Source organism: Gadus chalcogrammus, chromosome 17, assembly GCF_026213295.1.
Source record: "Gadus chalcogrammus isolate NIFS_2021 chromosome 17, NIFS_Gcha_1.0, whole genome shotgun sequence".
Classification (NCBI taxonomy): domain Eukaryota; kingdom Metazoa; phylum Chordata; class Actinopteri; order Gadiformes; family Gadidae; genus Gadus; species Gadus chalcogrammus.
In genome coordinates this window covers 17,456,916-17,470,547 of record NC_079428.1, presented here as the reverse complement: position 1 = coordinate 17,470,547, position 13,632 = coordinate 17,456,916, and the positions used below count along the sequence as shown (strand labels likewise).

The following is a 13,632-nucleotide window of genomic DNA, read 5'->3' as shown; positions in this document are numbered from 1 at the left end:
TCACACACGGGGAAAAACATCGGGGCTTTATTGAAAGAGGCATGTCTTGAGTGGAACATAGAGGATAAAGACCCAGCACTGGTGACCGACAACGCGAGAAACATGGTTGTGGCGGGAGTAGAGGCCGAGATGTCCCCTCACCTTTTTTGCTTCGCGCACACATTAAATCTGGCTGCCCAGAAGGCCTTGCATGTGACCACTGCTACGAAGGTGCTTGGGAAAGTGAGGAGGGTGGTTGGATTTTCCACCGTAACATAGCGGGTGCTGAACTACTGCGACAAAAACAACAGCAAATGGCATTGCCCTCCCACAAGCTCATCAATGACGTTACTACCCGGTGGAACAGTTCCCACGACATGCTCGAACGTTTTTTGGAGCAACAATCGGCAGTTTTTGCCACACTCATGTCAAGGGAGCTCAGAAAAGGAGAAGATGTAAGCGCTCTTACTGAAGGAGACCTCAGCAATGCTGAGGTCATGGTGAAAGTGATGGCACCTGTCAAAGTTATCACCACAGTTATGTGCGAAGATGAGCAGCCCACAATTTCGTTGATTGCCCCCTTCAAAGCAAAACTAAAGAATCACTTTGAGGCCACTACTGAGGACACAGGGCTCATTAAGGATATGAAGAAGGTGTTCCTCGAAGATTTTGTTAAGCGGTACACAAACATTGAAGACCTGTTGTGTACTGCATCAGCTTTGGATCCACGCTTCAAAACCCTGCCTTTCCTCAGTGACCGTGAGACCGAGAGGATCTTCTTGTCCATTACAGATGAAGCTACAAACCTGCATGATAAGGTAAGCTAAAGCTACCCCTCCCCTTTACAAATTAACTGTCTAAATACACAATATTTTTTGCATTATTGTTATAGTATTGTCTATTCTTTCCTCTCGTCATATTGTTGAGTGTCAGTCAATGATGGGCTACTGCATTGAACTAGACAACTAGTTAATCCAAAATGTTTGTTTTCTGTGATGATAAACATCTACCTAGTCAGTGGTTACTCATCAATAATCATCCCTGTTATTTTGTACTATTACTACTAGAAAGTAGAGGAGAGCCATCCCAGTCCGAGTGATATTCAAGAGCCAGATCAGAGAGACCCAACATCCGTCCAGTCCAGCCCAGTCCAGGTCCATGAAGAACCAAGAGGTGCGTTTTTGCATTCTGCATTTACATTTAACACTGCTGCTGCTACATTTAAAGTAATGTTTAATGGTATGGTAAATGTTATCAACTGTCATCATGGCAATCCCAAATGAGTGGCTTAATATACTGTAATTGTGTTGCATGTCAGGTGATTGTCCTCCTTGTAAAAAGAGGAAAAGTACAGCACTGGACCAGCTGTTTGGAGAAACATATGTGGTAAGACCATCAAGAAGCTCCAGGGAGAAGGTCAGCGAGGAAATCCTGAGGTACAGAGAGAGAAACCTTTTGCCCCTGAATGGCAATCCACTGGAGTGGTGGAGAGCACAGGTCGACTTACCATTGTTGTCAGATATTGCAAAAAGATACCTCTGCATACCAGCTACAAGTGTAGCATCAGAAAGAGTTTTCAGTACCGCAGGAGATATTGTTTCCTCTCAACGCAGTGTACTTAGGGGTGACCATGCCGATCAATTGATTTTTCTCAAGAAGAATCTTAAAAAACTCGAGCACAAATGAATTATTAGGAGGTAGCTAAAGGATATCAGCATACACTAAATGTCCTACAAGAATTGTATTAGTTCTACTTATATATTTTTTTTTTCTCCTTATGCTGTGTTTGGCAGCAATTTGTGCCATTACATTAAAGTAATAATCTAGGCCAGGATGGCGGTTTTGGTTTAAACAAAATTAGATATTTCCTATTGCTGCTTCTTACAGTTCACAGCTTTACTTCGTGTTTGCAGTGATATTTCCTATTTTCTTACAGTTCGCAGCTCTATTTGTGTTCTCAGTGAAAGGTTGCACATGTATTAATTGGTATAATGATACCTTATCTTGAGTCTGTATGATTTGCAGAGGCACTTAATTTGCAGAAGCATTTATTCTAAATATGAGAAAAGGCCAAGGTCTAGCTCTGTTTTATTTTATTTTTGTATTGTCATCCATCAACAAGGGACTTCTTTGGGTATAGAAAATATATTTTATTTTACTATTTTATTTAATATTTAAATATAATTTTTTTGTATTTCCTTATGGTGTATTTATTTGGCTGCAATGTGTGCCATTACTGAAATGTATTTTTTTTTTGTATATGTGAGACAAACTACATACAGACTAATTTCACAATAAAATGTTTGTTCATATTCATTGAACAAATGAAAAGAACTCTTTCAGAATATTTTCAATTATTGAACTGCATCGAATCGCATCGCATCGCATCGCATCGAATCGCACTGAATCGTTTTTTAACAACATGCATCTTTTCTTATATCGTATCGTGACCATGTATCGAGATACGAATCGGATCGTTTTTTTCATGAGAGATTTACACCCCTAGTGTCTACAGACCAGATGCAGAGAATGGGGAAAAGATGTCCACCCCTCCTCCTTGGTCACTTGGTACGACCCGGCAACACACTTTCTCCCAGAAGTCCCTGGTGTCGGGGACCAGCACACTGCGCTCTGATAGGCTGACACTTAGAAGGTCAAAGGTCAAAAGGTAAAGGTGAGGGAGGGTGAGAGAGGGAGGGACGGGGGAGAGAGGGAGAGAAAGGGAGGGAGACGGGGTTGGAGAGAGAGGAAGGGAGAGGGGAGGAGGGGGAGGGAGAGGGAGAGGGAGAGGGAGAGGGAGAGGGAGAGGGAGAGAGAGAGAGAGAGAGAGAGAGAGAGAGAGAGAGATGAAGGGTCCTCATTAGACTTGAAAACCAACCTGGGGCTGGGGGGGGCGTACGCTCACTCTGATCCAGTGTCGTCCAATCACAGGGAGAGGGTTGGGCTCACAGAGGGAATATTGCATTGGGAATCGGGAAGAGAGTGTGTGTAAGTTGTGTGTGAGAAAGAGTGCGTGTGATCATGTTTGTGTGTGTGTGATGAGCGTGTGAGTGAGTGAGTGAGTGAGAGGATTTAAACAGTTATTGCTCAGAGGTGGTGTGATTGAGAGGAGGGATATGGCTGTTTTAGTGATGTGGTTGACATGGTGTGAATGATTGCAACTGTTTGTTCGTCTGAATTCATCATTCTCCGTTCGCAAACAACATGAAAAATTATTACTATTGTAAAATGACGACTTTTTACTCTGAAAAGTGACTTTCTGCCAGGATGAGTGAAACGTAAATGTACTTATCCCAGGACCAAGGCCTCATAAAAAAGGTTTCTGTTGACACACACACACACACACACACACACACACACACACACACACACACACACACACACACACACACACACACACACACACACACACACACACACACACACACACACCTTTGCTGTTCTGCAAGCTGTGATGGACACTTGCAGACTAAAACTATTCTCAATTCAGTCCATACACATTTTATCAAAATTAAAATATCTAAAAGCCAGGGCAACATGTTTGTGATCGCTGTATGGCTCCGTTGGGGGAAACTGGAATAGACCTCAACAATCTTCATTTCCTCTTTTGCACCGCTGCGTCTCCAGATACGTGTGTGTGTGTGTGTGTGTGTGTGTGTGTGTGTGTGTGTGTGTGTGTGTGTGTGTGCGTGTGCGCGTGCGTGTGTGTGCGTAGTCTTGTTTTTTTCCATGTCATCAGAAATTATTGAGTGTATTTCACAATATATTCTCAGCCATGGCAACATGTCTGTATTTGGTGGGATGGCTCTGTGGGGGAAACTCCCCGGCCGTCCGAGCAGCCTTGAAACACCACATCCCCATCAGGTCAAACAGGTTAGAACGCCCTGGACCAGAGATCTGAAGGGCTTTGCGGGCCGCTTCTTAAAGGACGCCCCCTGACCCTAGCCCCCCAAAGGGCAGGGAAACCCCCCCTAATGTCAGGGAACCTGGAGAATAAACCCAGAAGAGGGGTCCCTCTCCAGGGATGGTAGGAGTGCAATAGGAGACGTAATAATGTGCAGACGTAATGATAGCATAACAAGTGCTATCTGAGAGATATGCTCTATCCATCGCTATCTCTAGTCTTTATAGTGCAACACTTAAAAGCTGTTGCTGTAGTTATTTCATGATTTTGTTTATGTGTAGTTATAGGATTCTTTAAGGGGAGAGAGAGAGGAGAGAGAGAGAGAGAGAGAGAGAGAGAGAGAGAGAGAGAGAGAGAGAGAGAGAGAGCGAGAGAGAGAGAGAGAGAGAGAGGAGAGAGAGAGAGAGAGAGAGTTCTCATTAGACTTGAAAACCAATGTGGGGCTGGGGGAGGCGGCACACCTGTTGCTCGTTGACCAATCAGTGGTCAGCAGGTTAAGGTACGCTCTCTCTGATCCACAGTGTCGTCCAATCACAGGGAGAGGGTTGGGCTCACAGAGGGAAGATTGCATTGGGGATCGGGATTGGGAAGAGTGTTTTTGTAAGTTGTGTGTGAGAAAAAGAGTGTGTGAGCGTGTTGGTTATTGTGCGTTGAGCATGTGAGTGAGAGGATTTAAACAGTTACTTCTCGGAGGTGGTGTGATTAAGAGGAAGGATATGGCTATTTTAGTGATGTGGTTGACATAGTGTGAATTATTGCAACTGTTCGTATGAATTCTGCATTCTCCGTTCACAAACCACATGAACAATTATCACTATTTTAAAATGACGCATTTTTACTTGGAAAAGTGACTTTTGTGCCTGGACAAGTGAAAGGTAAATGTACTTATCCGAGGGACAAGGCCTCACGAAGAAGTTAATGTTGACACACACACACACACACACACACATACACGATGCAAAGGAATTGGCTCCTACAGTCATACATATAAGTTTTTCATTAGCTCATCTTACAACTGGGCTCAATAGTCAGTGATATTACTTAATCAGTTACTTCAGGTGATCTTATAACTGGGTCATATTGTCAGAGATATTAGTTATTCATTGACTTGCTGTTATGGGGTTATTGAACAGCTAGGGCCTTTAGTAAAGACTGGAACCACAAAGAGGGGACATAAAGTGAATAACAAAGAGGTTATCACTTTACTTTACTTAACTAATTAAGTTAGTGTTAAAGTTCAACCTTAAAGCTTCTCCACACAGAGCAGCTGCTGGAGCTCAAGTTGAATTAGTCTCTAAAGCGCCACCCAGTGGACAAAGATGGGACTAGTAATGATAGGACTTATGAAAACCAAACTTACGTTTAGACACACTGATTGAGACTCCACTGTTGTGTGTGTGGTCATATCCTCCCTCCACACACTGATGAAGAGGTGGTGGAGACTCCACTGTTGTGTGTGTGGTCATATCCTCCCTACACACACTGATGAAGAGGTGATGGAGACTCCACTGTTGTGTGTGTGGTCATATCCTCCCTCCACACACTGATGAAGAGGTGATGGAGACTCCACTGTTGTGTGTGTGGTCATATCCTCCCTCCACACACTGATGAAGAGGTGATGGAGACTCCACTGTTGTGTGTGTGGTCATATCCTCCCTCCACACACTGATGAAGAGGTGATGGAGACTCCACTGTTGTGTGTGTGGTGATATCCTCCCTCCACACACTGATGAAGAGGTGATGGAGACTCCACTGTTGTGTGTGTGGTCATATCCTCCCTCCACACACTGATGAAGAGGTGATGGAGACTCCACTGTTGTGTGTGTGGTCATATCCTCCCTCCACACACTGATGAAGAGGTGATGGAGACTCCACTGTTGTGTGTGTGGTCATATCCTCCCTCCACACACTGATGAAGAGGTGGTGGAGACTCCACTGTTGTGTGTGCTAATATCCTCCCTCCACACACTGATGGGCAACCTGGATGGTGTTACATCCAGAGCTATATATATACTATACAGACTATATACCGGTAGATGTACAGATATATAGTGTGTGTATCAGTGGCGTGCACACATAGACACTAGGTGGTGCTAACGCACCAGGACTTTTGCCCTTTATCAACGAAAATGCCCTTTTGAAACATTATTTTTTTTTTTTATATCATTAACATTTTACTGAGGCCGGTTTTGAAATTATCTTTTAAAAACCTAAGCGATTAAAAACGACTGAAACAATGGCAAGGCAAGGCAAGGCAAGGCAACTTTATTTATATAGCACTTTTCATACACAAGGCAGACTCAAAGTGCTTCACATATAAACATTGTTATACAATAAAATAAAATAATAGATAAGTAAAAGAAAACATATGCAAAGAAATGAGTAAAATAGAAAGTGCAATGTATTTAAGATCAGATCAACAGTCTCTCTGGTATCCGCGTCGGGACTCCAACCCGACCTAAAAGGAACTTGGTACTTTCTCTGGGACTCCAACCCGGATTCTAGTAACCCTTATCCTTTCTCTCTGGTATCAGATCATGTATCTTTCTGGTAAAAATAGAAAATTTAATTGAAAGTTAAAAAGGCTTTTTAGTAAGTAAAATTGAAAGTGCAATGTATTTAAGAAAGTGAGAAAATGTAATTGAAAGTTAAAAAGGCATTTTAGTAAAATAAAGGTAAAGTATTTAAGATTTAGCAGAAAGCTAAAGCAAACATAAAAGTCTTCAATCTTGTTTTGAAGGTGCTCAGAGTTGGGGCAAGTCTTAAATCCTCAGGGAGTTTATTCCAGCTATTTGTTGCATAGTAACTAAATCCTGCTTTCCCATGTTTCGTGTTTACTCTGGGGATAATTAACAGATTGGTCTCAGAAGATCTTAGTGTTCTAGAAGGCTTATGTAGTGGAAGCATATCAGTTAAATATTTTGGGCCTGAACCATGTAGGGATTTATAGGTTAGCAACATGATTTTAAAATCAATTCTCTGACCTACAGGAAGCCAATGTAACGATTTAAGAATTGGTGTAATATGTTCAAATTTTTTGGTCTTTGTTAAAACTCTAGCAGCAGCATTCTGAACAAGCTGAAGCTTCCTTAGAGTTTGTTTTGGGAGACCTGTAAGGAGACCATTGCAGTAATCAAGCTTACTAGTGATAAAGGCATGTACAAGTTTTTGTAAGTCTTCGGTGGACATGAGCCCTCTAAGTCTTGCTACATTTTTAAGGTGATAATATGCAGATTTTGTAACTGATTTGATGTGACTTTCGAAATGTAAATCAGAATCCATGATAACCCCTAGATTTCTGGCTTTGATTGAGGTTTTCAGGGACAGAGAGTGAAGGTGTTGGGTTACTTTAAGCCTTTCCGTTTTAGCACCAAATACAATTATCTCTGTTTTATCCTCATTTAGCTGAAGGAAATTTCGGCACATCCAGTCTTTCACTTGCTCAATGCACTGGCACAGCAGATCTATGGGCCGATAGTCATTTGGTGATAGCGATACATAGATTTGCGTGTCATCAGCATAGCAATGATGGTCAATATTGTTATTATGCATGATTTGCCCTAGTGGGAGCATGTAGATGTTGAATAAAGAGGGTCCTAAGATCGAACCTTGTGGGACTCCACACATCACGTTGGTTGATTCTGATACAAAGTCGCCGATGGAAACAAAGTAGTTCCTATTTTGTAGGTAGGATCTGAACCAATTTAAGACTGTGCCTGAAAGCCCCACCCAGTTTTCTAACCTGTCCAAAAGTATTTTATGGTCTACAGTGTCGAATGCAGCACTGAGGTCTAGTAGCATTAGTATTGAGGTTTTGCCAGAGTCTGTGTTAAGACGGATGTCGTTTACAACTTTAATGAGGGCGGTCTCAGTGCTGTGCAGGGGTCGAAATCCTGATTGGAAGGTGTCATAACAACCAGTTGATTCCAGGAAGTGATTAAGTTGCTGGAGGACAACTTTCTCAATGATTTTACTTATGAAGGGCAGATTTGATATTGGTCTGTAGTTGTTAATAATAGAGGTATCTAGGCTCCGCTTTTTTAAAAGGGGTTTAATAACTGCAGTTTTCAGGGCTTTTGGGAAGTTGCCTGACTGGAGAGAGTTGTTAACTATCTGCAATATGTCTATTGCTAGGCAGTCAAAAACATTCTTAAAGAGGTTGGTAGGTAAAGAATCAAGGCAACAGGTGGATGGCTTTAGTTGCGTAACAGTTTCCACAAGAGTTTTAGAGTCAATAACATTAAAGCATGCCATCCCTGCCACGTTACTTTTGCCTGAACAGGGTGGTAGTCCAACATTTTTGTTTGAAGTGGAGATATTGATGGCGCGTCTGATGCCTTCAATTTGATCAGTATAAAAAGCTGCAAACTCACTGCATTTCTGCGTGGAATGGAGATCAGGTGGAATTTGTGTTGGGGGGTTGGTCAGTCTGTCAACAGTTGCAAATAGGGTTTTTGCATTATTATTATTGGATTTAATGATATTGGAGAAAAATGTTTCTCTAGCACTTTTTAAGTCTGAATTGTAGGCACAGAGGCTCTCTTTGTAGATATCATGGTGAATATGAAGTTTTGTTTTACGCCAGATGCGTTCAACCTTCCTGCATTCTTTTTTCTGTGCTGTTACAGAAGCAGCTTTTCTCCAGGGTGCCTTTTGCTTTCCAGAAATCGTTTTAACCTTATAAGGTGCAATGACATCCATGACTTTCAAAATTTTCAAATTAAAGTTTTCTACAAGATCATCAGCAGAACATGGGTTGAGAGGTGGTAGTAAGGAGATGGCCTTTCTAAAAAGTACATACGATTCTTCATTGATATACCGTTTTTTGACAGTATTTGATTTTGTCTGTATGTCAGGAATAAAAGATATATTAAAGAAAACACAAAAGTGGTCAGACAAGGAAGGATCAGTCACAGAGAGATCAGAAACATTGAGGCCCTTTGTGATAACCAGGTCTAGAGTGTGGCCCTTACAATGAGTAGTCTCTTTCACATGTTGGGACAGTTCAAATGTGTCCAAAATGGTACAAAGTTTTTGGAAAATCACCAAATAACATCTGTTTCCCCTGAAAATCATTTTTAAATATAACAGCAACCCCTCCACCTCTTTTTCCAGATCTACATGCATCAAAAAAGTTATAGTTGGGAGGAGCTGTCTCTATCAGAACGGTTGCACTGTTATTTTGTTCCAGCCATGTTTCAACCATTTTTTAATAATGCTTTCCCTAAATAAACAAAATACACCGTTTATTATAGCTTTAAATAGCTGCCTGACTGCTGTGCTGCTCATCCCCAAACATCTTAAGTTCCATTCAAGTTATTTCAGAGAAAAATGAATACAAGTGAGACAGACCTTACACACGCACACACAGAGATCTGACTGGGGATAGGAGAGGTTAATTCACTTGAGGTGGTAAACAGGTAATATTTTTAAACTGTTCATTCTCTTGCCAGATGGACTATCTAGGCTAGGCTACTTATAAATATTTGTATTTTTTTTTTTTTTCACCCAGAAATTATATTCAGGGCTAATTAAATAACATCCGGGGCTTTAGCCCCGAATAAAACAGCATAGTGACGCCAATGGGTTCTGGGTTCAGGGTCTGTGTTTAGGATATCTGTGTTTAGGTTCTGGGTTCAGGGTCTTATCGACCAGGTAAACACCCGTCCTGCTGTCCTCTGAGCTCCAAGAACCGCACCAAGTTCCAGGTGGTTAATTACCTCAGACCTCGTTCGCTGAATACATTTATGATCCAAAATCTGACGGCAGCTGACCTCAGATCTGGTGAACTGGGCTTTTATTTCATTCACTTCATACGTTTCGACCAATCCTGTTGCTGGAGGCAGAGTTATTTGCAGACAAACTACACCTGGGGCCTGTACTACGAAGCTCGATTAGAGGGTTAGCGAGGTATGTTGAGCGCAAAGCCTGGGTTAGCTGGACCACGAAAGTCGATCTCTTATAGCGTCGCTGTATCACCATGGTGACTTATGCTCGCAACCAAACCTGGTTGGGAGCAGCTTTTCAGCTTAGTCTACCCGGAGATCCAATAGTATCTGTCTGCGTCCTGCAAGACGGAGGCGTAACTTGTACTAGGAGGCGTAACTTGTTCTTTTCTAAACCGCGGTCCACGCGAGATCTTTCTCTTTTCGCGGTAAACAAAAAGCGTTGTAAATCACGGTTCACACAAGATCTTCATTGAAGTCAGGTCTTAAACATGAACATATCTGTTGTAACTCTGCCTTTGTAACTATGACTTTGTATTCTATCAGGCCATGAGCGCGGAAGAGCCAGACCCCAAGGTCAGTTTTCTTTGTTATCATCAAATAAGGTTTCTAGTGCAAAAGATTCTGAAAATGCAAACAAGTTTGTGTTGTCTGTTTCAGTCTTTGAGCAGGTTTTGCGCCTGGGCACGCCAATCCGGGGCAGAAAGTCATCTACCATTATAGAATGACTATCAGAAAGCCCAGTTTAAATGTATTGTTTATTAGTTGTAGTTAGCCTACTAATCCCCCGTCTATAGCCAGGAAGGCTTGCAGACACACCCTCAACATATTCCCAAACATACCTTTTGGATATTTGAGGCTTTGTCTATCTAATTATTTGACTTTATGATGAAAGCTGCTTTCTAAGGTGCTAGCTATGCTTACATTACTTTACGACCTGCCACATTTGAGATGAACACGTTTGAGATGCACACTGAACGGTCACTTAATACTCAGGCTAGTAGATGTTGCTTGCTTCTTTCTGCCCCGAGTTTGCACAGTGCAACAGTGATGACGTACCTGAGAAATCCATGTATGAAGACCGGCAAATATATATAAAATGAAGGCTTGTAATGTGAACGCCATAATATGAAGGCTTTCTCATAACTATCCTCCTGTTAGTGGCATTGTTCTTGTCTTGTTTCTATCAGTAATATTTAGTTTAATTCATTGTTTTCTATCTCATGCAGGACCTTGAAAACATGCAGCAAGCGATCAATAACAATATGTATTCAATACAATTATTTGAATTATTAAACTGCTGTCTTTAATTATTTAATTATTTATCTGCTGTCTTTTTGTTAAAGGTATTAAGGGATTAAGTAGGCTAAACTTAAGCAGGTTCCCCACGTTAAACTGCTATATGCATTACATGTCATTGTAAAATTGTAATAGGCTTCTTTTCTTAAATGCATATTACTCAGGGATGTCGGTTTCACGTAAGGCTATGATTAAGCTAATCAAGAGCATATCAAGATTAAGCTAATCGAGAGCATATTTTTAAATGGGCGGGTCGGGTGCATTATTTTTATATAAGGCCTAATATTTGAGGTCCGAGTTGCGGTCATTTATGTACCCGCGCACCACTGCTACATACAGATCACTTCCGCGATTTAGAAAAGTACTAGACACGCCTCCGACTACAAGCTACGCCTCCGACTACAAGTTACGCCTCCTACTACAAGTTACGCCTCCTCCTACTACAAGTTACGCCTCCTCCGACGACAAGTTACGCCTCCTACTACAAGTTACGCCTCCGACTACAAGTTACGCCTCCTACTACAAGTTACGCCTCCTCCTACTACAAGTTACGCCTCCTACTACAAGTTACGCCTCCTACTACAAGTTCCGCCTCCGACTACAAGTTACGCCTCCGACTACAAGTTACGCCTCCGACTACAAGTTACGCCTCCTACTACAAGTTGCGCCTCCTCCGACTACAAGTTACGCCTCCTCCGACTACAAGTTACGCCTCCTACTACAAGTTACGCCTCCTACTACAAGTTGCGCCTCCTCCGACTACAATTTACGCCTCCTCCTACTACAAGTTACGCCTCCTCCGACTACAAGTTACGCCTCCTACTACAAGTTACGCCTCCTACTACAAGTTACGCCTCCTACTACAAGTTACGCCTCCTCCGACTACAAGTTACGCCTCCTCCGACTACAAGTTACGCCTCCGACTACAAGTTACGCCTCCGACTACATGTTACGCCTCCGACTACAAGTTACGCCTCCTACTACAAGTTACTCCTCCGACTACATGTTACGCCTCCTAGTGCAAGTTACGCCTCCTCCTACTACAAGTTACGCCTCCTCCTACTACAAGTTACGCCTCCTACTACAAGTTACGCCTCCTACTACAAGTTACGCCTCCTCCTACTACAAGTTACGCCTCCTACTACAAGTTACGCCTCCTAGTGCAAGTTACGCCTCCTCCTACTACAAGTTACGCCTTCTTCTACAAGTTACGCCTCATACTACAAGTTACGCCTCCTCCTACTACAAGTTACGCCTCCTCCTACTACAAGTTACGCCTCCTCCTACTACAAGTTACGCCTCCTACTACAAGTTACGCCTCCTACTACAAGTTACGCCTCCTACTACAAGTTACGCCTCCTACTACAAGTTACGCCTCCTCCTACTACAAGTTACGCCTCCTACGACAAGTTACGCCTCCTCCTACTAAACAAAAAGCGTTGTAAATCACGGTTCACACGAGATCTTCATTGAAGTCAGGTCTTAAACATGAACATATCTGTTGTAACTCTGCCTTTGTAACTATGACTTTGTATTCTATCAGGCCATGAGCGCGGAAGAGCCAGACCCCAAGGTCAGTTTTCTTTGTTATCTTCAAATAAGGTTTCTAGTGCAAAAGATTCTGAAAATGCAAACAAGTTTGTGTTGTCTGTTTCAGTCTTTGAGCAGGTTTTGCGCCTGGGCACGCCAATCCGGGGCAGAAAATCATCTACCATTATAGAATGACTATCAGAAAGCCCAGTTTAAATGTATTGTTTATTAGTTGTAGTTAGCCTACTAATCCCCCGTCTATAGCCAGGAAGGCTTGCAGACACACCCTCAACATATTCCCAAACATACCTTTTGGATATTTGAGGCTTTGTCTATCTAATTATTTGACTTTATGATAAAAGCTGCTTTCTAAGGTGCTAGCTATGCTTACATTACTTTACGACCTGCCACATTTGAGATGAACACGTTTGAGATGCACACTGAACAGTCACTTAATACTCAGGCTAGTAGATGTTGCTTGCTTCTTTCTGCCCCGAGTTTGCACAGTGCAACAGTGATGACGTACCTGAGAAATCCATGTATGAAGACCGGCAAATATATATAAAATGAAGGCTTGTAATGTGAACGCCATAATATGAAGGCTTTCTCATAACTATCCTCCTGTTAGTGGCATTGTTCTTGTCTTGTTTCTATCAGTAATATTTAGTTTAATTCATTGTTTTCTATCTCATGCAGGACCTTGAAAACATGCAGCAAGCGATCAATAACAATATGTATTCAATACAATTATTTGAATTATTAAACTGCTGTCTTTAATTATTTAATTATTTATCTGCTGTCTTTTTGTTAAAGGTATTAAGGGATTAAGTAGGCTAAACTTAAGCAGGTTCCCCACGTTAAACTGCTATATGCATTACATGTCATTGTAAAATTGTAATAGGCTTCTTTTCTTAAATGCATATTACTCAGGGATGTCGGTTTCACGCAAGGCTATGATTAAGCTAATCAAGAGCATATCAAGATTAAGCTAATCAAGAGCATATTTTTAAATGGGCGGGTCGGGTGCATTATTTTTATATAAGGCCTAATATTTGAGGTCCGAGTTGCGGTCATTTATGTACCCGCGCACCACTGCTACATACAGATCACTTCCGCGATTTAGAAAAGTACTAGACACGCCTCCGACTACAAGCTACGCCTCCGACTACAAGTTACGCCTCCGACTACAAGTTA

The 13,632-nt window shown here is 42.0% G+C and overlaps 1 long non-coding RNA gene across 1 annotated transcript; it reads left to right on the top strand.

Moving 5' to 3' along the window:
• The first annotated feature begins 486 nt into the window (after nucleotides 1-486).
• Nucleotides 487-2,471, top strand: LOC130369680 (uncharacterized). The gene is made up of 3 exons (XR_008892871.1): nucleotides 487-797; nucleotides 1,047-1,152; nucleotides 1,298-2,471. It is a non-coding gene; the product is annotated as an uncharacterized LOC130369680 (long non-coding RNA).
• Nucleotides 2,472-13,632: the final 11,161 nt, after the last annotated feature.